The sequence below is a fragment of the Rhineura floridana genome, chromosome 8, assembly GCF_030035675.1.
Source record: "Rhineura floridana isolate rRhiFlo1 chromosome 8, rRhiFlo1.hap2, whole genome shotgun sequence".
NCBI lineage: Eukaryota > Metazoa > Chordata > Lepidosauria > Squamata > Rhineuridae > Rhineura > Rhineura floridana.
In genome coordinates this window covers 7,338,521-7,360,279 of record NC_084487.1, presented here as the reverse complement: position 1 = coordinate 7,360,279, position 21,759 = coordinate 7,338,521, and the positions used below count along the sequence as shown (strand labels likewise).

General features: G+C 44.2%; 1 protein-coding gene and 1 long non-coding RNA gene across 11 annotated transcripts in view; one reads left to right on the top strand and one right to left on the bottom strand.

The window, feature by feature from the left end:
* The window catches only part of PLXNA4 (plexin A4), a 748,486-nt gene that overhangs the window by 685,104 nt on the left and 41,623 nt on the right, over positions 1-21,759 (bottom strand). For 3 of the 10 annotated variants that reach the window (XM_061638089.1, XM_061638094.1, XM_061638101.1), the window contains exon 1: positions 3,169-3,325. The exons of 1 other annotated variant lie outside the window; for it this stretch is intronic. The gene's annotated coding sequence lies outside the window, so the exon portion shown is untranslated. Of the gene's footprint in view, positions 1-286; positions 357-3,168; positions 3,327-8,067; positions 8,154-14,687; positions 14,725-21,759 lie in introns of those variants that run through there. 6 more of the 10 variants (XM_061638091.1, XM_061638093.1, XM_061638100.1 and 3 more) reach the window with 6 other exon arrangements.
* LOC133390137 (uncharacterized) lies at positions 8,365-11,822 on the top strand. Its single transcript, XR_009764309.1, has 3 exons — positions 8,365-8,468; positions 9,577-9,707; positions 11,604-11,822. It is a non-coding gene; the product is annotated as an uncharacterized LOC133390137 (long non-coding RNA).

Genomic DNA, 21,759 nt, shown 5'->3' with positions numbered 1-21,759 from the left:
CCTTTGCAATTACAGCAGCCATCAAAAAGTAACCTGAAGAGATGTTTGAAGTGAATTTGAGTATTTCTTCTTGGACAAAAAGATCCCAGGAATTTTTGAGTAGCGCCAAAATAAATATTCAGTATACCTATAAAAATTTTTCAGGAGTATTCTGCCAGTCCCTAAGTTATCAACAAGTTTCATCTATAGCAAAATCCATTATGGTTTTGAAAGATCTTCCCCAGGCAAAACTACCAAGATGATAAACACTTGCAACATTTCTTGGGACAGTTAGGCATCTCCTTACCTGCAAAAGCCATGGATACTAGGATGAATCTCTCAGAACTGCTGCAAGGTTGAAAAGTTGTGCAGTGCACCTCTCAGATCATGTGATACCACTCCTTTGGGGAGCAACATGTCTCGGGGTGGTCTTGAGAAAATGTAACAAACGAGGCAATGGCACCCTGGGATGCACGCACTTTGCTGAATTCTTATGCTACAAATCATATTCCATCTTCCAAGCTGCTTGGAGCTCTAAGGGCAGAGGCACTCTGAGGAAGTAGCCAGCTGTGAACTTTTTATTGGCCATGTTTGAACTGGCTGGGTAACCACACAATGCTGATTAAATACCCCGAAGCCATGTGCCGCACTGAAGCAGACACAGCAAGAAATTCAGCCTGGCACTCTTCCCATGTCAGGTTTTTTTCCCCCACCCTTTCAGGATTAATTCTCAGGGCCTAGTTCTTGCTGTGGTAAGCCCAAGCCTAGGCTGCACCACATCAGATACTGCAGGTAAACCCTCAAAAAACTGAGACACTTCTCCATAAGGAGAATGCCTTCCACATTTTTTTGAAAACCAAACAGAATCCTTCTGCCTCGCTTCTTATCTGTGTGGAATAGGATTGCCAGGTTCCTGGCCTGAGACTGATCCTATATCTTTAGAAGAAGAAAAAGTCAGCCAAGTGCAGGTGTTCTTGCAACCCTGTAATGGGAAAAACCACAAGGTGGAATTCTCCCTTCCCCCTGCACAACTTTTAAAAATACAGAAGACCTCTTGGTTGCCAGGCCCAGCCTCCAGGAGGCCATGGACCTGGCAACCCTACATGAGAGCGCATTCCATAGTTTAACTATGCTCTGCGTGAAGAAGTACTTTCTTTTGTCTGTCCTCCATCTTCCTACATTCAGCTTAATTAAGCAAGTCCTTGTTTAATGCTCAACAATAACGAACAGCCTTTGCTATCCTGGTGCCCTTCAGCTGCCTTGACTCTACTGGATGGAGCTGATGGGAGTTGTAATCCAAAACAGCTGGACGGCACCAAGTTGGCAAGACAGGTGTAAGCAGATGTTCATGTGAATCAGCTTATTACCCTCACCTCTCCAGTACCCCTCCTTTGCACTGTCACATATATGAGACTGCCATCCAGGCCACCAGGAATCTGAGACCTAGAAACATAGGAAGCTGACTCATACTGAGTCAGACCATTGGTCTATCTAGCTCAATATTGTCTGCCTAAGTTTCAAACATGGTCTCACCCAGTCCCAGCCAAACCTGGAGATGCTGGTGATTGAACCTTGGACCTTTTACATGCCAAGCAGATGCTCTACCACTGAGCTACTGCGCATTCCTAACAGAGGCCCCGTTTGCACTATATAGTAGTATTATACCACTTTAAACAGCCATGGCTTCTTCTAAAGCATCCTGGAAACTGCAATTTGTTAAAGGTGCTAAGAATTGTTAGGAGATCCCCTATTTCCTTCACAGAAATACAATTCCCAGAGTTCGCTGGGAAGAGGGATTGATTGTTAAACTACTCTGGGAATTGTAGCTCTGTGAATTTCTCCTAATATACACAGATTTGTATTCCATTTTAATACGCACATTTTTGCAAAGATTTTTCCCCTGATTTAACATATTTTGTATGTTGTTTTCACTTACATGCATTTTTAAGCACACTGCACCCAAGTATATGCATTTTTGCACATATTACTTGGCTGTTAGGACTGTGCTGCAAAATTCAGAGAAGTGCAAATTCTGAAGGACGGCTGTGTTTTGGTTTGCCTATTGTTTCAGAAATTGCAAATTAGGTCAGTTCACCTTTAAATGTGAACCAAATGTCTACCCTATCCCTAGGGCCAGCCCAAGCAGCACCTAACGAAGCCCATGGACCCAGTACCCTTCCAATCCAAGGGTGCCACATTGTCCTCTGCTGAATCAAGACCCCATCTCAGAAGCCCCAATGCAACCACAGTCTCCCCCACTCTGTTGGAGCAAAACTACTGCTGGAGAAGGCTGGGCCCCTTGAACTGAAAAAGCACCTCTCAGTGAAGGCAGAGCTCACTAATAAGACAGGTCTGCAGCTCCTCTAAAAGGCTCAGCCAGAGAGTAACTGTTGCTGAAGCAACATTTGAGCTCTGCTGACATGTAGTATTGTGCCTGAGCAGTCTAGCAACAGCAGCATGTCTTCTTCTAGCACCCACCCCCAGTGACGGGCAAGGGGATGTCTCTGTCTGCCATAGTGACAAAATCATTGGCTCACACCTCATTGCCCTCCCCTGCTTGCTGCCTACAGCCAGGCTGCCCCCAGGAAGGGTGCTGCTTTAAAGTGGAAATACATCCATCAGTGAAAAGCGTATCCCGTGGTTTTGCACGGGACTTTGGTCTGCTCTTCCCCTTTCCATGTTGTGCCCATAGACACAAGCAGAGAATTTGAAGAATAAGGGCTAGAAGCCTGACGATATGTTGCATGGCCCTGGAAGGGAGACGTATCTTAGTCCCAGAGCTTGGAAAAGTTACTTTTTTGAACTACAACTCCCATCAGCCCAATCCAGTGGCCATGCTGGCTGGGGCTGATGGGAGTCATAGTTCAAAAAAGTAACTTTTCCAGGCTCTGCTTAGTCCTAGCAATTCAAGTCTCACTTAACGTCTCACAAAGAACTGTCATCCAGTTTCACGGCGCTCCTGTTTTTCCAGGTTATGATTAACAGAACTGCAGAAATGGGAGTAACATGACCGTCTCTCTCTCTCACACACACACACACACACACACACGTCCTGTTAACATGCTGTGGCCTTCAGCCTTTTTCATGTCTTCCCTATCCCTGGCTCTGCTAGGGGATAGCTGGCAGGATGGCCCTCGTAGTTAATGAACCGCTGCCAGCATTAATCCAGCATTGCCTCCCTCCACTTACCTTTGCTCTGCTCTAGGGATGCCAGGAGGAGGGGCAGCCCTGCGTGGGATGCTGACTACGCAAGCTCCCGGCAACAGATTTGCTGTGCAGCAATTCAGCACCAAGCTCAGCTACGCAATCCTCCTTAATCTCAGCTAAACATTTTCTTCCCCCTCCGGCTTCTTTTAATAAACCCTGATTACCATGGACAGAGCTTTTCTTTGGAAACCTGTACGGAGAGACAGCAAAAACTCAGGCAAGGGACACTGTCAACAGTTTCCCCCAGCAAAGAGCACCTATGAACTGGAGCTAAATCCATCTTCCCTCCCTTTAAGTCACAGCCAGGTGGAGATGGTAGGGAGGCCTCTCTCTGAGAGGACCCTGCCTAGAGAGAGTGTTTTCTACCAAGCTTAGAGCAACAAACAGATCACACACGTACACAGACTGAAATAAAAAAGCAAGCGACAGCATGTCTAAACAGAGCGATTAAATTTCCACACCTCCGCTAAAAACCTCGAGGGGCTGTTTAACTCTAGACCAGACATCTGACCCATTTGGCTCAGTGGCTCTTCCAGCTCAGGAGATAATCTCCTGCGCTAGGCCATGCTGTGTAGATCAAACACATAGCACACAGAGAACATAGGCAACACAAGGCAATTGTTCTCATGTTGGTGTTCTCAAAGCCCATCAGGGGAGAGATCTATTTATTTATTCGTTTATATCCCGCTCTTCCTCCAGAAGGACCCTGGGATGGCAAACACATGAGCAAAACAATTTAAGAGCAAAAATATCAAAAAATAGTCACCGTTAAAAACATTCTAAAAATATTTAGGGTTCAAACCATTACAGTAGGGCCCCACTCATACAGTGGGTTACGTTCCAGACCCCCGCCGAAAAGCAAAACCCGCTGAAAAGCAGAACTCCTTCAATAAATGTGGCCCCACACCCAAAAAACACCGTAAAAGCGGAACAAGCGCCATATGGGTGGGGCCTTACTCTAATTTTAGCCTCCATATTAGCAGAACGCTGAAAAGCGGGCAGCCAAAAAGTGGGGCCCTACTGTTCTTCATCCAGTGATCTCTGGGTTGCCAGAACAGTTTTCTTCAGCCATCAAATCCCCAGGTATACAAGAATGTTTTCAAACTCCTCCTGAAAGTCACTAGTGGTGGAGACAGACATGCCCCACTAGGGAGGGCATTCCACAAATGGGGAGCCACCACTGAAAAGGCCTTGTCATGGGTCAACGCCAACCGGGCAGGCCCCTGCGGCAGCACCACCACCACCAAGGCCTCACCTCCCATTGTAGGGATTGGCAGGATAATGTCCAATGTTACTCTGGAACAGTTCTCTTAAGACACAGAACAGTTTTCTTGTGCTACTGTTTATCAGCCTGCTGGGCTATACAGAGCTGAAAGGTTGGGAAGCAGGACTCCCCAGGTAGGGTTGCCAGGTCCATGGTCTGAGACTGATGCTGTATCTTTAGGAGAAGAGAAGGTCAGCCAAGTGCAGGCATTCTTGCAATACTGTAGTGAGAAAAACCACAAGGTGGAATTCTCCCTTCCCCTTGAATAATGTTAAAGATACAGAAGACCTCTTGGTTGCCAGGCGCAGCCACACTTCCACACTTCCCAACACATGGCTTCAGGCAATAATATAGCATGTACCGTGCATCATAAAATGTGTAATTTCCTGGAGGGAAGACTGCATTTCTCTTAGACCAAAGGTTTCCTTCCTGGTGATTCAAGCAGGCCTTTCATGGTCACATTTCAAGAGCAAACGCAAAGACAGCATTAGTTTTCCAGGAGTAAAGTACACTCTTTGAGGATATTTGATCTGAGGTGCTAACCAAACTCTTTTTGGGGATATATCAACGTTACAAACATACCAGATTTGAACCTGCTTAACTGTCATAGGTGCCAAATAGGGTTGCCAGGTTCTTGGCCTGAGACTGATCCTGTATCTTTAGGAGAAGAGAAAGTCAGCCAAGTGCAGGTGTTCTTGCAACACTCTAATGGGAAAAACCACAAGGTGGAATTCTCCCTTCCCCCTGCACAGCTTTTAAAGATATGGGCCTGCCAACCAAGAGGTCTTCTGTATCTTTCAAAGTTGTGCAGGGGGAAGGGAGAATGCCACCTTGTGGTTTTTCCCATTACAGAGTTGCAAGAACACCTGCACTTGGCTGACTTTCTCTTCTCCTAAAGATACAGGATCAGTCTCAGGCCAAGAACCTGGCAACCCTATCCCCAGGATAAGAGGCGAATCCAACAAGCAGAGATGGAGATAGAGACAGAGAGGTTGGCCAGCACCTAGGAAGTCTCCATATGCTTAAGAGCCAGGAATAGTAGTTAGGCAATGCTGACTGATGCCCATGCAAAGCCTAACCCTATCCCAAGTTTTATAGCTGCTGAACGAATTGAGTTGAGATCCACCAGGGAGACCCTGTTGGTCATAGTATCACCAAATGAACTCTAGTTGGCCAGAACAGGACCTTCTTGATGTTAGCACCTCAGTTGTGGAATGCTTTCCCCTCTGAGATCAGATGGGCACCAACATTGGATGGATTTTGGCATAAAGTAAAGACATTTCTCTTTCATCAGGTCTATGAGGAATAGCAGTTACTACAATTTGGAATGCTGTTCAAATTATAAATGCCTACATATTTTTAAACATTAATATAAAGAGGTGATCCAGTGACCATAGTGTACTTAGACTTTCAAAAAGCGTTTGACAAGGTACCTCACCAAAGACTTCTGAGGAAGCTTAGCAGTCATGGAATAAGAGGAGAGGTCCTCTTGTGGATAAGGAATTGGTTAAGAAGCAGACAACAGAGAGTAGGAATAAACTGACAGTTCTCCCAATGGAGGGCTGTATTAAGTGGAGTCCCTCAAGGATCGGTATTGGGACCTGTACTTTTCAACTTATTCATTAATGACCTAGAATTAGGAGTGAGCAGTGAAGTGGCCAAGTTTGCTGACGATACTAAATTGTTCAGGGTTGTTAAAACAAAAAGGGATTGCGAAGAGCTCCAAAAAGACCTCTCCAAACTGAGTGAATGGGCGGAAAAATGGCAAATGCAATTCAATATAAGCAAGTGTAAAATTATGCATATTGGAGCAAAAAATCTGAATTTCATATATACGCTCATGGGGTCTGAACTGGCGGTGACCGACCAGGAGAGAGACCTCGGGGTTGTAGTGGACAGCACGATGAAAATGTCGACCCAGTGTGCGGCAGCTGTGAAAAAGGCAAATTCCATGCTAGCGATAATTAGGAAAGGAATTGAAAATAAAACAGCTGATATCATAATGCCGTTGTATAAATCTATGGTGCGGCCGCATTTGGAATACTGTGTACAGTTCTGGTCGCCTCGTCTCAAAAAGGATATTATAGAGCTGGAAAAGGTTCAGAAGAGGGCAACCAGAATGATCAGGGGGATGGAGCGACTCCATGATGAGGAAAGGTTGCAGCATTTGGGGCTTTTTAGTTTAGAGAAAAGGCGGGTCAGAGGAGACATGATAGAAGTGTATAAAATTATGCATGGCATTGAGAAAGTGGATAGAGAAAAGTTCTTCTCCCTCTCTCATAATACTAGAACTTGTGGACATTCAAAGAAGCTGAATGTTGGAAGATTCAGGACAGACAAAAGAAAGTACTTCTTTACTCAGCGCATAGTTAAACTATGGAATTTGCTCCCACAAGATGCAGTAATGGCCACCAGCTTGGATGGCTTTAAAAGAAGATTAGACAAATTCATGGAGGACAGGGCTATCAATGGCTACTAGCCGTGATGGCTGTGCTGTGCCACCCTAGTCAGAGGCAGCATGCTTCTGAAAACCAGTTGCCGGAAGCCTCAGGAGGGGAGAGTGTGCTTGCCCTCGGGTCCTGCTTGCGGGCTTCCCCCAGGCACCTGGTTGGCCACTGTGAGAACAGGATGCTGGACTAGATGGGCCACTGGCCTGATCCAGCAGGCTCTTCTTATGTTCTTATGTTCTTATAAAGCATCTGTTTCTGTGCTGCTTGCTTTAGAAAACCAAGAGTATATATACATATATATATAATATGCAGATAATATTCTATGTATAACAATAAATATAATAATGCATATAATATGCAAAAACTGTTCATATTTTTAACGGAACCGGGGGGAGGGGATACCTCACTTCTCATCAAGATCAAGAAGTGAGATAGGAATTAGTAAAAATCTATGCAGATAAGATCAACATTGAGTTTGTCAGAAAATCCAATCCCAAATCTGGATCCATTTTTAGCAAGGAAAGGCTGAGTTGCAATGTGGGCATGGGATGAACTGAGCAGAGTTTCCAGAGTGGGCATAAACTTCTTTGGGTAAATCCCCATCATCTAACCAAACCTACCTCACCAGGTTCGATAATACAGTAAGAAATGAAGAACAAACTGTACAGTGAACAGGTTAAAGAAACAAGGAATAGTCATCACTGCACATAGGGTTCAAGACACGCCTAAATCGACATGGATTGACATCTCCACATCAATGAGGACAGGAAAATTAAAATTTGGGTCAACCGCTAGGTTTACAGAGGAGGTCACTGAACTCAAGGGTCATCACTTTTGTGGACTTTTGTGCCTCCATTGCTCTACCCCACAAGAAAACCTCCTTTCCTATTCCCAACTGAGTTTGTTTGTTTGTTTTAAAAATGCTGTTTCCTCAACTGAAGTCTAGAGGAATGCTTTGCACTTATGTTGACAGAGCTCTCCTGCTGTGAAGCAATTCCAGACTCGGCTGTGGCAAGGATGATTGGCTATAAGTGGTCTGCCAATAGCTGTAATAAGGTTGTTCGGGTGGGTCTGGGAAGTAAAGGCTCAGCGATTCTTTTCGTCCCTGCCACAGACTAGCAAGGGGGGAAGCCTATTGGCTTCTCCCCTTGGATAAATGTCACTAACCTGTGGTTATCCCTCATAGTAGGGACAGCGGCAAAAAGATGAGAACTCTTTCTGCTGTCTTTGATCTAATGGGTATCAGACTAAAGCTGCAATCCAATACATGTCTACTCAGAAGTAAGCTCCATTTTGGTTCAATGGGATTTACTCCCAGGTAAGTGTGTATCAGATTGCAACCTAATACTTTAAGGACTAGTCTCCTTTCTAGCCTCATCTACCACCTTACAGCTTGCTTTTGCTCTAGCTGTTTTCATGTAAACTTTTAATACAGGAAAGCTTTCACCTTCCTTGAGGCTTTTAAAACAATGCCATGAGACAAGCTTTGCCAAGACCTGAGGTGACCAAAGCAGAGCTCCTTGCAAGAACTAAACTCTTCTGCAGATCACAATGAAACAACAAACAGGGTTTGCAAATTTATTCACATGTTAAAAGAACCTACCATCTAGTCCTCAAATGCGACAGTTTCAAGTGTAAAAACTTTTTCAAATGTTTAGCAATTTGTGCTTCAAAGCCGTTCTCAGATAACATTATCTGCATGTAATGTAATGTAAATAGGGTTGCCAGGCTCAGGGCCTGAGACTATCCTGTATCTTTAGGAGAGGAGAAAGTCAGCCAAGTGCAGGTGTTCTTGCAACACTGTAATGGGAAAAATCACAAGGCCTGGCCCGGCCTCCAAGAGGTCTTCTGTATCTTTAAAAGTTGTGCGGGGGAAGGAAGAATTCCACCTTGTGGTTTTTCCCATTACAGAGTTGCAAGAACACCTGCACTTGGTTGACTTTCTCTTCCCCTAAAGATACAGGATCAGTCTCAGACCCTGAACCTGGCAACCCTAATGCAGCATGAAAACAACCCAATTAGCAGCTCATTTTATTTTTCGTTTAAGAGGAGTAAGCTCTGCTGTTTATTCCCTTGTGGTGTCAAAGCTAATGCTCAGAAGTGTTTCACTTCAGTCCCTTCTGACACACAACTGGGATGCTGGAGATTGTGGATGCAGCCATTTTGAAAAAAGCAGGGCACAGAAGCAGCCTAGTGTTTGCCCTCATGCTTGGAGGAGAGGGAGATTTATTTATTGTATTTATTTATTGTATTTATATACTGCCCCATAGCCAAAGCTCTCTGGGTAGTTTACAGTAACTAAAAACATTAAAAACAAATATACAAATTTAAAACATATCTTTTAAAAACAATTTAAAACACAATTTAAAAATTAAAACAATTTAGAAACACATGCTAAAATGCCTGGGAGAAGAGGAAATATTTATTTATCTTTTCCTGCTGAGTGGAGCCAATCAGAGTGAAAGGAGGTGAGTCAGCCATTGAGAAGACTCTTCTCAGCTGCTAACCCTCTCCTTCCATACTTATTGGCTTCTAGGGACTTCTGTAGTTGTGGGAGAATGCATTAACAAAGGTCTCATTCTCAACCCAGCAGCAAAAGAGGGGGGAGGGGCATGGCTCTAACTATCATGAAGGGACCCGGCACTTCTGAATTTGCCACTACACTACTGCTTCCAGCTCCATCTGGAGACGTTGCAGACTGAACCGGGGACTCTCTGCATGCAAAATTGATGCTCCACCAAAGAGCTACAGCCGTTTCATCTGCAAGAATTGCTTTCTCCAGTACTGGATTTCTGGCAATCCTGCAGGTAAGTAGAAAACTCACATATCATGGAGAAATGTGCTAGCTTAGCTTTCTCCTTGATATAATGCTTTGCATGGATTTTTTTTGTTAATGTGAGAGAACATTTTTAAAATGCAATCGCTCATTTGCAAACTGAAATAATACACCCTCTGAAACAGTCTCCCTCACAATTTTTTATAGATCAGTTCCTAACCGTTGCTTTCAACATCTGAAAATTAAAATGTGTCCGATATTTCCACTGTTATTCAATACATTTAGTTATTATCTGAATATACAAAGAATCAGGGCAGTCTTTGAGAGAGAATTTGGATGATGTGGAGGAAAGGGAAAGTGCACTTTTCCTGGTAGACCTGTCCCTTGGATTTAAGAACACACTTATCCATGCAAATGGATATTTAAATGAGATTCGTTAAAAGCTGTTTCCGCAGTGCAGCAGCTTGCAGCAACGCTAAAATACATCTGGGAAGGCTGTGGATAAAAATATTTTCTCGCCTCATACTTCCACAAGTACCCTCGTCCCACACGACCCTGAGACTTGAATAGGAGCCTCCAGGTGCAGGGATAAGACTTCCTCAGGATCAGGCCCTTTGTTTGCACATACAGATGTTGGAGTGCTGTCAACAATCATTCTACAGGAGCAGCAATGTAATTGCTTAGCTTCATTAGCGAATATTTATCATTGCCTCGGAAAGAGCAGTATTGTTTGGAGATGTAATTAAAAACCCTGTACCTGCACCTGTTGGACCATAATCTAAATCTGCACCTGTTGAACTAGGAAGTAGGGTTGCCACCAAGCCAGAATTTTACTGGCTGGACTGTAAGTTCTGTTGTCTAGACCAGTTGGCAGAACTGAAAGATTCAAAGCTAAAAGGAAAACAAACGAAAAATTGTTCTTGCAGCTAGCACGCATGAATGGCCTGGCATACAGCATGAAAGGCTGCTAACATTTGGCTGTGCTTCTAAGCAGCGGTTTGATCTGCAGCTATTAACAGGTGATGATAAAAACCTTCCACTGCTAGTTTTAGCACATCAAATGGTTGCTAAAGGCATAAGAGTAGGTCAGGTCCAGTTAGGGTTGCCAGGTTCAGGGCCTGAGACTGATCCTGTATCTTTAGGAGAAGAGAAAATCAGCCAAGTGCCGGTGTTCTTGCAACCCTGTAATGGGAAAAACCACAAGGTGGGCCTGGCAACCAAGAGGTCTTCTGTATCTGTAAAAGTTGTGCAGGGGGAAGGGAGAATTCCACCTTGTGGTTTTTCTCATTACAGAGTTGCAAGAACACCTGCACTCGGCTGACTTTCTCTTCTCCTAAAGATACAGGATCAGTCTCAGGCCCTGTACCTGGCAACCCTAGGTCCAGTATTTTTCCATCTGAGCAGCTGGCAACTGTAATCAAATACCTGTACTCTTAGGTGTCACTAAGGTGTCAAAGGGTGTTGGTGGATGCATTTGCTGTCTAATGCAGAACCATGTGCTGTGTTGAATGTTAGGGTTGTGGATGCAAATACATTATTATTATTATTGCCATCTTATCACCATTATCATTATCATTTATTACTTGCCCTGTCATCATTTATTACCCACTCTTTACCCTGGTCTCATTTATTACCCGCCTTTTACCAGGTTACACCAATTTAAAATACATCCTTAAAACAACCTACAATCACAAAAAGCGTGTGGGCCCTAAAAATATACTTCTCAGATGTCAAAGACTAGGGTAAAGAGGTGCATCATCACCATTCACCAAAAACTGTAAGGGGAAGTTTCCAGATGCATGTCTGTGGGGAGGGAGTTCCACAACATGCAACACTGTGTCACCATATGGAGCTCCACCTCATGGAGCTCCACCTCTCAGTATGGGGCTCGTTGCAGTGGTCAATCACATATGTGTTTGTCTCCCAGTCATTCTGCAGGCAAAGAACCAGCCAGCCCACAGCAGTTATTACCACCACCACCCAGTCAAGGATCTGCCTGCCATCTCACACTACGTCATCTCTCTGGCAACACAATGTAGGAGAATCGGGAGTCGGCTGCAGGAAAAGTGCAGCTTGCACAGGATACCTGGACAGTCTCCAGACCAGTCACAAAGGAAAAGCTTTCTTATACATGCTCAGGGGCACTTTGTCCTTTGGTTCACTATTTAAAAAAAAATAAAAATTGTTTATTTATTATTAAATTCTTTTGAAATGAAATGAATATTGCTCAGAGCCACAGGCTACCACAATTAAACACATGTAAAAGGCAAATACAAAATACATATTAAAATACAGGTCATATTTCAATAAAACACAGTTCAACAACATATAGGAAAATAACAATAATACATTTCAAATAAAATTTCCTCTCCTGAGAGAAAGATACCCTGACCCACCCCACGTCTTAGTGTATAGATACTACAGTCATAACAGCGCTGGGCACATCCCACTCACCCCACAAGGTGTTTTTGGTATCTAACTCTTACTTTTATTATTAAATTCATATGCTGCCCTTCCTCCCAAAAGGGAGCCCAGGGCGGGAAACAACAAGCGATAAAATGTAAAAAATCTTAAAAACAAAACATCTTTTTTAAAAAAATCTTAAAAACAAAAGATCTTTAAAAACATTTTAAAATCAACACATCTTGAAAACTGTCTTAAAAACAATTCCAGTACACATGCAAACTGGGATAAGGTATCTACATATGTAGTTTGTATCCAGCTATGTTCTACTTAGAGTAGGCCCACTGAAATCAATGAACCTACGTTAGTCATGCCTATTAATTTCAGTGGGTCTACTCTAAGTAGGATTAGCATTGAACACAACCCAGACCTGTTGGGGTGGGGTCTAAAGAGTCTGGTCCATCTAACTCAATATTGACTACACTGACTGGCAGCAGCTCTCCAGGATTTCAGTCGGGTATGTCCAAGCCCTACCTGGAGATGCCAGGAATGAAACAGACCTTCCGCATGCAAAGCAGATGTTGAACCCCAGCTCTCTCTGGAGGGGCAGGAGGGGGAAGGCATGAGTTGCAGACGCCTCAACTGCCAGAAGGCACGGAAGATCCAGCTGTTGTTGTGTCTACTCCAGACATTAGGGAAAGGAGTGTGTTAGATGCTCTGCCAATTCCCACGGGTGACCCAGCCCCCCTTGGGGACAGCGCTCAGCCTTCAACCATCCCAACGGATCAGTTAGGGGAGGATTCCGAAAGAGCAGTAACTCCTCCTTCACCAAGCCGTGAATTAGCAGTAACCCCCCCTTCATCCCGCAGTAACTTAGAGACGCCTGACGCTTCTCAGCCCTGTACTTCCTGGACTGTTGATAAGGACCCTGTTTCGTCTGATGAGCCCATGGAGGCTCACCCCCCCTCACCTCACTCTCGGCGGCGGGAAAAGCGTACCAGGCAGAGGGCAGGTGTGCGAAGGAGTGAGAGATTGCGCTCAAAAACTTTCCCTATATAAGTCTGCTGAGTATTGAGGGGGGTGTTGAGTCAACTTTCTTCTTACGTCGCAGAGCATGTCAAGAGTGTAGTTAGGGATTCCTAGTGAGTTAATGTAGGGTTTTCTATGAAGCGCACTGCTTTTGATGTATCCATTACTCTAATAAAACGAGATTTACTTGCACCACCGTCTCAGTCTCCTGGTATCGACTCTGGACGGGACAGCAGATGCCCCACCTAGGGTTGCCAGGTTCAGGGCCTGAGAATGATTCTGTATCTTTAAGAGAAGAGAAAATTCAGCCAAGCGCAGGTTTTCTTGCAACACTGTAATGGGAAAAACCACAAGGTGGAATTCTCCCTTCCCCCTGCCCAACTTTTAAAGATACAGAAGACCTCTTGGTTGCAAGGCCCAGCCTCCAAAAGGTCTTCTGTACCTTTAAAAGTTGTGCAGGGGGAAGGGAGAATTTCACCTTGTGGTTTTTCCCATTACAATGTTACAAGAAAACCTGCACTTGGCTGAATTTTCTCTTCTCTTAAAGATACAGAATCATTCTCAGGCCCTGAGCCTGGCAGCCCTAGCCCCACCACTGAGCTAAGGCCTCTCCACATGAAGATTAAAGCCTTTGTCATGCACTCTCACACGGCACCTTGTATTCAAAAGTATCCTGCTTCCATTTATCTATAATGATTGGTGGGAGGGGGTCTTCCATAGGCACAGCTAGAGTGGAGTGTGAGGTGGGTGGGGGCAGCTTAGTGGGGCTACCAATCTGCATGTGTGCATTGATAAAATGCCAATCCCCCCCCAAAAAAATCATCTTTGTTCAATCGTATATATGAATGCATTAAGATTCTTTTTGCGTGATGTTTTAATGATGCACACTGGTAAAACACCACACCAACAGAATATTGAAATAACCATCACATCAAGTTTGCTTTTTTAAAAAAATCAGCGCTCATGCATGCCTTGGTAAACTGCACCTTACATTTAAAGCAGTATTATACTACTTTAAACAGTGATGATGTCACCCAAAGCATCCTGGGAAATGTAGTTTGTTAAAGGTGCTGAGAGTTGTTAGGAGACCCCTATTCCCCTCACAGTGCTACAGTTCCCAGAGCGGTTTAGTCATTAATCTCTCTTCCTAGGGAACTCTGGGAAGTGTAGATTTGTGAGGGGAATAGAGGTCTCCCAGCACCCTTCACAAACTACAGTGAGTGCTTTGGCTCCCTGTTAATGTGGTTTAAGAGCCCTTCAAATGTATGGTGCAGACATGGCAAGTAGGGAGGGAGGAGGAAGGTATGAAGGAAATGAAAGGCGCTCATGAAGAGCAATCGTTTGCTAAAAAAGCAACAACAACAACAATGGAGAATGCTTATTGCAACAATTCCACTTTGGAAACAAGACCAGATAATTCAGAACTCCAAAAGCCAGGGAAAATTTTGAGCAGGGCAAAGTTTAGAGGCAACCTTGGTCCTATCAGTCCCCATTAGCAGCAACCAGAGTTTGCAGGACCCTCCGCCATCCTAATTTCTTTTCTACTTCTTCTTTTAGAATTAATGAAGAAACAACCCACCTGAGCCTCCCGACTAAGCACCGGTTGCTTTGCTGGTTCACTGCCACACAACAGGCCCGGTCTCTCCCTGAATACACATGGGGCATTAACTTGTTTTTATCTGCCCATCTCTGGCAGGATCAACTATCTGAGCTCTGCTTTTCCTCAGGCAGGAAAAAGGAGGGTGTAGTCCCAAGATGCAATGTGGGGGGGGATATATTTATTCAAAAATAAGAATCAGATAAAACCTCCCTAGTGTGTTTTGATCACATGCGCCTCTTCTGGGAAAATATGAATTACCTGTGTTCTCTGATATAATATGCATGCCTGCCAAATTATATATACACAATCCACTTACATATTTACAGAGCATGTGGGGGGCCTTCCCTCTTTTTTCTGACTGTGATTGGCATAGGTTGCTGTGTCAGGAGATTGTGATTCTCTTCAGGCAGCCATTTTGTATGCCCAAAGGCACCAACTCAGCGACAACTACTAAGGGCCATACAAAAAGAAACCTTTTTTTGGGGGGGGGGGGAACTGACCCTGACCCTGACCTTGGATTGTCAGACTGTTGAAAGAAACTATATTGTGGAGGCCTTTTGTCTGATAAGGCCTGGAACAATCCCATTTAGGGAGTCAGTCCCATGTTAAGCATGCTGAAGTTGTTAATGGCCCAGGTTGAATGATGATATGTTTTCCACAGGTCTACCTCCACCTTCACCTTTACACTCCATCTTGAAAACAAAATATAATTTTCCTCACAGAATGCTTCTTGATGGAAGTTTATTGTGGGATGGATGCTCTACATCCATGCAGATTTGACATAGTGTCCGTACAACATGGGCCATGTACAGATAAAGCACTATTATACCACTTTAACAGTCACGGCTTTCCCCAAAGCACTAACTGTAGAAATTGTAGTTCTGTGAGATATTCAAACACAGATTTACTATATGTGTCAATGGATGAATAAAGTAGGGAAATTTCTATTTGCATCATTCAACCAATGTTAATGTGCAGAAATGCATGAGGCCTAAGGTTCTCCAAAACCCTTTCAAACCCCAGATCCAAGATCCATGAAAGCACCATGTTACAACTCACACATGGAGAAAGAACATCCCCTTCATATATCAACACATCCACATGAGCTTCTCATCCAAGGGAGCTGCCCCTTTCCCATACAAACCAGGACATAAAACTATGAACGCAAGTTAAGTGAGCTTGCATCCCATTTCTGCTGCTATCGCCACTCTACCAGCCTCTACCACCCCACTTTCTCCAAGAAAAAAACCTTACCATAAGTGACAGTGTAGCAGATGGCAGAGAACGCCCTTTGATAAAGGAGAGACCCCATAAGGCTATCTTTGGAGGCAAAAGAAGTTCAGAACATCACTTCCTGCCAAGGATCATGGGGCTTTGAAGTTTTCTAAGTACACTAAATCTGAAGGAAGTTAGTGAAGCCTGAGAGATGAAAAGGCACGTGGGTCTGGCATTGCCAGGACACTTACTGCCACTCCTCCAAATGTTCAGCAGACAAAAGCAAGTCTACACAAGGTGCTTGACTGAATTGAAAAGGGCTCAGAAACACAGACTTGCAAACCAACAGTTCCAGTCGACTTACACAAATGAGCCAAAAATAATCATAAGAACATAAGAACATAAGAAGAGCCTGCTGGATCAGGCCAGTGGCCCATCTAGTCCAGCATCCTGTTCTCACAGTGGCCAACCAGGTGCCTGGGGGAAGCCCGCAAGCAGGACCCGAGTGCAAGAACACTCTCCCCTCCTGAGGCTTCCGGCAACTGGTTTTCAGAAGCATGCTGCCTCTGACTAGGGTGGCACAGCACAGCCATCACGGCTAGTAGCCATTGATAGCCCTGTCCTCCATGAATTTGTCTAATCTTCTTTTAAAGCCGTCCAAGCTGGTGGCCATTACTGCATCTTGTAACTATGCGCTGAGTAAAGAAGAACTTCCTTTTGTCTGTCCTGAATCTTCCAACATTCAGCTTCTTTGAATGTCCACGAGTTCTAGTATTTTGAGAGAGGGAGAAGAACTTTTCTCTATCCACTTTCTCAATGCCATGCATAATTTTATACACTTCTATCATGTCTCCTCTGACCCGCCTTTTCTCTAAACTAAAAAGCCCCAAATGCTGCAACCTTTCCTCATAAGGGAGTCGCTCCATCCCCTTGATCATTCTGGTTGCCCTCTTCTGAACCTTTTCCAACTCTATAATATCCTTTTTGAGATGAGGCGACCAGAACTGTACACAGTATTCCAAATGCGGCCGCACCATAGATTTATACAACGGCATTATGATATCGGCTGTTTTATTTTCAATACCTTTCCTAATTATCGCTAGCATGGAATTTGCCTTTTTCACAGCTGCCGCACACTGGGTCGACATTTTCATCGTGCTGTCCACTACAACCCCGAGGTCTCTCTCCTGGTCGGTCACCGCCAGTTCAGACCCCATGAGCGTATATGTGAAATTCAGATTTTTTGCTCCAATATGCATAATTTTACACTTGTTTATATTGAATTGCATTTGCCATTTTTCCGCCCATTCACTCAGTTTGGAGAGGTCTTTTTGGAGCTCTTCGCAATCCCTTTTTGTTTTAACAACCCTGAACAATTTAGTGTCGTCAGCAAACTTGGCCACTTCACTGCTCACTCCTAATTCTAGGTCATTAATGAATAAGTTGAAAAGTACAGGTCCCAATACCGATCCTTGAGGGACTCCACTTTCTACAGCCCTCCATTGGGAGAACTGTCCGTTTATTCCTACTCTCTGCTTTCTGCTTCTTAACCAATTCCTTATCCACAAGAGGACCTCTCCTCTTATTCCATGACTGCTAAGCTTCCTCAGAAGCCTTTGGTGAGGTACCTTGTCAAACGCTTTTTGAAAGTCTAAGTACACTATGTCCACTGGATCACCTCTATCTATATGCTTGTTGACACTCTCAAAGAATTCTAATAGGTTACTGAGACAGGACTTTCCCTTGCAGAAGCCATGCTGGCTCTGCTTCAACAAGGCTTGTTCTTCTATGTGCTTAGTTAATCTAGCTTTAATAATACTTTCTACCAGTTTTCCAGGGACAGAAGTTAAGCTAACTGGCCTGTAATTTCCGGGATCCCCTCTGGATCCCTTTTTGAAGATTGGCGTTACATTTGCCACTTTCCAGTCCTCAGGCACGGAGGAGGACCCAAGGGACAAGTTACATATTTTAGTTAGCAGATCAGCAATTTCACCTTTGAGTTCTTTGAGAACTCTCGGGTGGATGCCATCCGGGCCCGGTGATTTGTCAGTTTTTATATTGTCCATTAAGCTTAGAACGTCCTCTCTCGTTACCACTATTTGTCTTAGTTCCTCAGAATCCCTTCCTGCAAATGTTAGTTCAGGTTCAGGGATCTGCCCTATATCTTCCACTGTGAAGACAGATGCAAAGAATTCATTTAGCTTCTCTGCAATCTCCTTATCGTTCTTTAGTACACCTTTGACTCCCTTATCATCCAAGGGTCCAATTGTCTCCCTAGATGGTCTCCTGCTTTGAATGAACTCTGCCACATACTGCAAGCACCATCTTGAGTAGCCAAAACTAGCCAAAACCTGGTTGGCCACTGTGAGAACAGGATGCTGGACTAGATGGACCACTGGCCTGATCCAGCAGGCTCTTCTTATGTTCTTATGTTCTTAACTAGCTTGGCTAAGGCTGGGACTAGAGGTGGAAAGATATATCATTTTCATTGATATTTTATACACATTTTCCCCTAATATGTACATTTTTGTAAACACTGGTTGGAGAAATGCAGTGCAAGATTTGGATAAGTGTGAATTCCAAAGGATGGCTGTGTTTCAGTTCTCATATAATATTGAAAAGTGCAAATTTGATAGATTTGGCTTTAAATGCAAACAGAGTCAAATTTCTCCCCCAGGACAAAGCGTAGGACTGCCAAACCAAAGTCTGAAAAACACCCGTCACTTTACACCCGGTACTCAGGGATGGGGCAGGACACAAAATCTGGAAGTCAAACGTGGAGGACACCCATCAAAGTCACTTCAGATGTTTCCAGATGTCCAGCTAATTACAATTATTTTCTTCCCCTTCTCTTTTATGATTCCCATGTAACCAGATGTACATAAACTGAGATCTAGGTATAGAATCAATATCTCTAAGTTGCTGCTGCGACTGTTGCTTTGTTATTTTGATTTATTACCTGCCCTTCACCCTAAAGTCCCAGGACGGATCACAACAATTTAAAATACAACAGTAAAAACAGTTGAAAAGAAATTACTTCCATCCTCACTTCTTGGGATGGGAAATTGTTTTATTGGCACTAGTAATAACCTCTATGTCTTCAATCTTCAACACCTCTGCTCTCCCTTTTAATGGCTCCTTATCTTTAAACCAGACTTGGACTGGACAGCCCTCAAATTTAGAGGACACCTTTACATAGAGGACTGTCCTCTGAGAGCCCTTCAAAATAAAGGGCTGCCCTCTGTAAAGTGGCCACCCTAGCCTCTTAGTTGCTCAAGTGCAACAGGACTGTGTCTTTTGGATAATCTCAGCATGTAAAAATAGATTCAGAGCCAGAATGCAGGGGGGCTGAAAGTCCATATACTAACCTCCCTCACTTGGTCTCCCCACTGACGAGAAGCCTAGCAAACCGTTTGCGAAAACACTGCTTACTCTCTCCACTTCCCTCAACACACCATTTTCTATCTCTTCTGGCACCACTTATTCAATGACTCATGAGAGATCACCATGTGGGTGCATCCTCCTGGCAAGAGTGCCCAGGGCAACATGTTCTATGTAGCCCCACCTGTCCTTATCAGTAAGGCCCCACCCATCCTTTGTGATGTACTGACATCACACAGCAGTGGTTTGCTTACAAAGTCCCAAGGCTGATTTGCCACAAACAAGAGGGAAGACATAACATTCTTGGGGAGGGCTGATGATAGAACTCCTGGTCATGTAACCACCACGAATGGGTTGATTTAGCCCAGGAGGGTGGAGTCACTCAATAGAGATCCACAGGGAGGAAACTAAGCCTTGATCTACTGGGCAACTAAATAATATCTATGTGCCCTTCTCACCTTGTATTAGGTAAACTGGATTCAGGTATAGGTATGCTTAATCAGCAAGGGTGTTTATTTATGAGTTTATAAAAGTATTTGTCTATCATATCAAGGCTGTGTACCAGCTAAAAAGATAAAACAATAAACATTAAAATCACAATAATATAAATAAAATGCAACTGATAATCCCAGGGCACCATTAATTAATTTCTAACGTAAAGGTACCATACAGTGAAAACCAGAGCTTGGAAAAGTTACTTTTTTGAACCACAACTCCCATCAGTCCCAGCCAGCATGGCCACTGGATTGGGCTGATGGGAGTTGTAGTTCAAAAAAGTAACTTTTCCAAGCTCTATTTTACCACTTTGAACAGCCATGGCTTCCCCCAAAGAATCCTGGGAACTGTTGTTTGATAAGTGTGCTGAAAGGAGACCCCCTCTTCCTCTCATAGAATTACAATCCCGAGAGTGGTTAAACAGTCAGTCCCTCTTCCCAGGGAACTCTGATCATTGTAGGTCTGTTACAGAGTGACCTCGCTACAGCATTCTGCACCAGGTACAGCTTCCAGATCAACCTCAAGGGAAGTCCCACATAAAGCATGTTGCAGTACTCCAATCTAGAGTTTACTATTGCATGGGGCACAGTGGCCAAGCTATCCTGGTCCAGGAATCGGCAGAGTTGGCATACCAGCCAAAGCTGGTAGATGTTTCTAGGTACTTAGGCTTCCAGGGACAAAAAAAATGAACAAAGGAGCACTCCCAGATGGCATACCTGTTCCTTCAGGGGGATCATAGAATCATACAATAGTAGAGTTGGAAGGGGCCTATAAACTCATCAAGTCCAACCCCCTCAATGCAGGAATCCAAATTAAAGCATACCCGACAGGTGCCTGTCCAGCTGCCTTGTGAATGGCTCCAGTGTTGGAGACCCCACCACCTCCCTAGGTCATTGGTCCCATTGTCATACAGCCCTAACAGTTAGGAGGTTTTTTCCTGATGCTCAGCTGAAATCTGGCTTCCTGTAACTTGAGCCCATTATTCTGGGTCCTGCATTCTGTGATGATCGAGAAGAGATCTTGGCCCTCCTGTGTGTGGCAACCTTTCAAGTACTTAAAGAATGCTATCATCCTACTGGGAGGAAGGGTGGGATAAAAACAACAACAACAACAACAATATATCCCTTCAGTCTCCTCTTCTCAAGAGTAAACATGCCCATTTCTTTCAGTCTCTCCTCACAGGGCTTTGTTTCCAGTCCCCTGATCGTCTCTGTCACCTTCCTTTGAACCTGTTCCAGTTTGTCTGAATCCTTCTGTATTGCCACATGACCGGGAGAATCTAGATGTATGAGGAGCTTAGGAATGGCATGTGCATGGCCTTAGTCCCCTAATTATTGCCCCTAAACACCTGATTTAAGGGGGTGCTGATTGCTTTTGTACTCTGTTACTGCTTAGAATTGGAGTCTGGAAAGTTCAAAATGCAGGCTCCCTGACATCATCACATCATTTGGGAAGTTTCTCCATGCCTCTGTGCTCAAGACAACACAAAGTCTGGGAAGTTTTTGCTCAGTAACACCAACAATGCAGTTTGTCCCACATTTTTGCTGTGTCAGGTGGGTTCGTTTATGGCTTTCGCAAGGTTTGAGGAGATGATGGCTTATGAACGTTCTCACTTGGCTAATGTAGACAAGTAGCCTGATAATCACAACAAGCAATCAACCCTGAGAATGCAGCTGCATTCTCAAGCTGAAGATGTCATGAGGACAGGATCAGGAGACATCACCTGAGGGGGAACCAGCTGCCTGAATGATGGGAAGGTAGTGATCTAATAGGTGTAAGGGTGCCCCCGCCCAGGGGGTCTTTGAGGGATAAATACAAGACCCCTAGATCAGGGGGGGAAAGCCTCCAGGGGCTGAAGAAGACCCAAGATAATATCAGGAAATATCAAGCCTCCAGGGGGCTGATATAGCCTTGAAGTACCATCAAGAAGATTGAAGACTCAACCCCTCCCAGGCAAGAT